The sequence below is a fragment of the Girardinichthys multiradiatus genome, chromosome 9 (genome assembly GCF_021462225.1).
Source record: "Girardinichthys multiradiatus isolate DD_20200921_A chromosome 9, DD_fGirMul_XY1, whole genome shotgun sequence".
Lineage (NCBI taxonomy): Eukaryota > Metazoa > Chordata > Actinopteri > Cyprinodontiformes > Goodeidae > Girardinichthys > Girardinichthys multiradiatus.
Genome location: NC_061802.1, coordinates 32,850,964 through 32,855,382, shown reverse-complemented (window position 1 = coordinate 32,855,382; position 4,419 = coordinate 32,850,964).

Below are 4,419 nucleotides of genomic sequence, written 5' to 3'. Positions count from 1 at the left end.
TTAGGTTCATAGCTCGTTTAGAGACCCTTTTAATGATATGCTAATTTTGTGAGATAGGAATTTTGGGTTTTCATGAGCTGTATGCCAAAATCATCCATATTAAGACAATAAAAGACCTGAAATATTTCAGTTAGTGTGCAATGAATCTAAAATATATGAATGTTAACTTTTCATCATTACATTATGGAAAATAATGAACTTTATCACAATATGCTAATATTTTGAGAAGGACCTGTACAGCTGCAATTCAACAGGCCAGCCATTGTTCCTAACATGTATTTGGTTTGGAACAATTTTAAAAACAGAAAAGGAAAACTGTTCTGTTGTCACCTGAAAACTCGAGGCAGTACTGAAAGAGCTGCAATGCCATATGGGGGTTCACCCAAATAACACTGAAAACAAGTATGATGAACAATGCACTTAAAAAGGACACTAAAGAAAAGAGATAGGGTTCCAAGGGACAATGATGAGGCAATAGGAATTCCAAAAAGCTATATTGCTATAAGGCAAAATTTGGATTTTGATCACCTTTCGTGGTTTCTTTACGCACTACATAAAGGACATAAAGGAAACCACTTACCGAGTTTAATAAAAAGTTTAATGTCACTTCTGGGGTATGTACTTTTGGCATTGGGGTAAAGATTTGGAGTGTTTTCCAAATTTACTGCTTAGAAGAAAGCAGTTAAGATGCAAAATAGAGAATTTCAATGTAATTTCTTAGGACAAAAAGAATAAAAATGTGATGGATGATGTAGAGATTCCAAGCATGGACTGCTTGTCCTATACTACTCATGGCACTGAGCTGAATACCTTTTCTGTACTTATGGAAGGTAAGTTGCAAGTCTGCTGCAAATAAATTTTGGTGTTGAGTCTCAATATCAGCAAACTCTAATCTTAAATGACTCCGATCAGGAACAAAAGATCTACATCTTTCTGTCAAAAATTTAAAAAATGTCATCATAACATCAACCCCAGGCTTCATCAAATCAAAATGTCAAACAGAGAAACGACAGGATTACTTATATCTAATCCCGGTTTTATACATGGACCATCCCTTACCTGTCAGAGCTGAGCATCACCACAGTACTAAAATAAACCAGAGGCAAACAAAACAGACCACTTTGGAAAGTATGGATATGTGCCAAAAATGTTTTAAATGGAACAGAAAACAGTGTGAACCATTCAAAAGCTGTTCTGAAATGGCAGCTTTGTGTTGGCACTGGGTAAGATTTCAGTGACCAAAGGCAATGAATAGTAAAATGTCTGTTTGAAATTATTTGGGATTTTAGGTAATATTGTCTGAAGTCATTCAAAATCAAAATATTGCCCCACATAGATTTAAACTGCTGCCATGAATAAATATACTGTATATAATGCATATGGTATTCCTGGCCCAGTTCTTACATGTTTAACCATGTTTTTTTAGTAGAAGAGCCCCTTGATGGGTCATTTAACTTTATGATCTTTTTTCAATAGAAGATGCATTTGCCTAAGTAATACGGTACCTTCTGTTATCTAACTGTGTCTCTTTCCTGGATAGAGCCACAGACGGACCTAATGCTTTCCTTGAATATGTTTTCTATGAACTATAATTTCCTTTCCATAAAAAAGGGTACAGCTGTGGGTTTTCTTCAGTATCTGCATTCTACCCTTTCACTGAAATGAAGCTGGGCTTAGCTGGGGATTTTTTCCTTTTAAAGGTTAGTTGTTTCGTTCCCCTGTCACCACGTGGTTACTCAGGATCCCGCACAATCACAAAATACATGGTCTTCTTAGATAGATAACTTTGTATTGACTGGAATTATATGATCAACTGACTGATTAAATTGAACTGCATTTTTAATCAAATTTTGATTCTATGAAAAATGATAAGAGTTAAATCAGTTTGTCTTATAAAGTGCCATGAGATGACTTTTGCTGTGATTTGGCACTACACCAATAAACCAAACTGAATTTAATTGAATTAGTAAAGACTTCTCGTCTGTATTTTGGATTATTAATATCTAATACCTGACAAAATATGTTAATCCTAATATAGAATTACTAGAGAGACAACTGAGTAGGACAGTGTAATTTAATAGTTCTGCATAAAATGCAAACAGTGTTACTGTCTACAGTAAAATGACAAGGAGTCGACATGATGGAAAATGGACTGAAGCAGATTAACAGAAAGCTTCTCCCTGCACCAGGAAGAGGTAGTCAGTCTCAGACTTTTCACAGAAAAGCCAAAAATTAACCTATTGAATTCTGCTGTGTCACCAATCTACCAGTGAAATTTATATCAAAGGTATGCTACAATAAAGGGCAGTGCAGGGCTGTTAGCTGAAATGGGAGAAACAACAGAGAAGAGACTGACGCTCCCGATACAGAGAAGAAAGTTCCCTGAAAGGATTTGGCACAGACTGAAAAATAATCGGAGTTGCATATAACAAGTGTTATTAGTCCATTCCTATGATTAAATATAGAAACAGGAGAGAACAATAACGAAATAGGAAAAAGCTTGAAATAATAGAAATATAGAAATACAGACGGACTTGAAATCTATATTTATCTGCCTCTGGCTGTACAAATTTATGCAATTAGTTTCTAACAAAGCTGTTACAGAAAATGTATTATTCTGGGCAAAATAACTGTCAGCTCACTGATTTCATACATTACTTTGAATTACAACCTGATAGACTACAGGATGAAAAGAGCAAAATTCTAAAAGCTAAATTCATTTATTAAAAAGTGGGGTAGGATGAAAGACTTTGGGGAGTCTGACATTATTCTTTCCTGAAAGAGGAAGACAGCTACGACCTCTTAAGCCTTCCGTGTGATTTTATTTCACTCTTTTGCATCATATTAAGGCTTACCTCCACATCAGTCTCCATAGTCTGCCAGCCAATAACTTGACCTGACACCTCAGCAGGCAGCCAGTGGCAGAACTGAATTGGTTTGTCCTTCATTATGTTTGGAGTAGTCGTCATTGCCATCATCAGAGTGGCAAATCACGAATAACTTCCATTCGGATCATCTGCAGTGTTCATCTTAAAATCTCATTCCAGTTTAACATACATAGAGGGACAAAACCAGATCTGAATATTAAAAATAATGGTCATTTTCTTTACTGTCATATATTTTAACTGCGTTCTCTAATTATTGGAAAATAATCTAGTTGTTCCCTTCTCTCCAATGTTTCTAAAAAAGTCAGATTTTATGAAATTACCAGAATCTAAACCCAGATCTATGCATTTACATCTCTGCATTTCTCACATTTGGATCAATTAGTTTAAGATTCTGGTCATTTGGTGGTAACAACAAATTTTTCATCATGCAAAGACTATTGTTTTAATGATGCAAAACTTGGGTCTGTGACAAAACATATTTAATCTGTGAAATTGCTTGTACAACTTGCAACAAGCTACCTTCCTTGATATAATGGATGCTCTAGTCCAGTGTGGTGCACCCCAAGGCCCTGTATTGGGCCAACAATTTTTGCAATTTACCTTCATAATTTGGGGCTGAATGTACTTGATGAATCTTCACATCTCTATGCTGATGGCACAGTTGTTTGCCATTAGGCAATCACCATCTTTCTTTTAAGTTTCATATTGAACATCTTCTATAAGAGCTCAGATTGAAATATCTGTTATTGTCTTTTAACATGAAAAAACAACTATTCAGAGCAACTTTCTTACCTCATGTTAATTATGGCAACATTATTTATATGTACACCCCTGCTGGTTTTTTACAGTTGTTGGATGCTGTTTATCATGGAACACTGAGATATATCACTTTAAGCAAACTTCTTACCAATCATTCAACCTTATCCTCTCTAGAACAGTGGATTAAACTTTACTGTCACACACAAAATATTTCATTGGTTTATGTACATTTATAAATTAGTTGTATAAATCAGTAACTGCCAGTGTTTTTAATATCCTATATGTCACCTAAAAAGAGCAACTTCAGCATAGGCATTTATTTCATTTAGTATTCCCTGATTTATTTGTTTTAATTGTCTGTTTAGAAAAGATAGCCCTTGAAAATGAGACCTTGTGCTTTAAGATTTACATGTACAAATAAAGATGAAATACAGCAAATTAAATTTCAAACTGCTTTAAATAAAGCCAGAGTAAGACCCACATATAAGATGTGAAACATCAGTGCAGGGCATGATATGATCTTTAAGTACCTTTGAAAGATGTAAATATAATTACCAATGACAGGATTTTGTATTTATTTGTTTAAACATTATAATGAGTAATGTAAATTTAAACTAAAATAAAAATCTTTCAGGGCTGCATGATGGGTAAAAACAGTTCCGGGTTAGCAAATACCCCAAATTGGGTCATTTATCACTTGGCAGTCAATGTAAACCAAAATTTCTTAATGGATCAATTAACTCCTCCTTTAAGTAGGAGTTCTTCATTCATA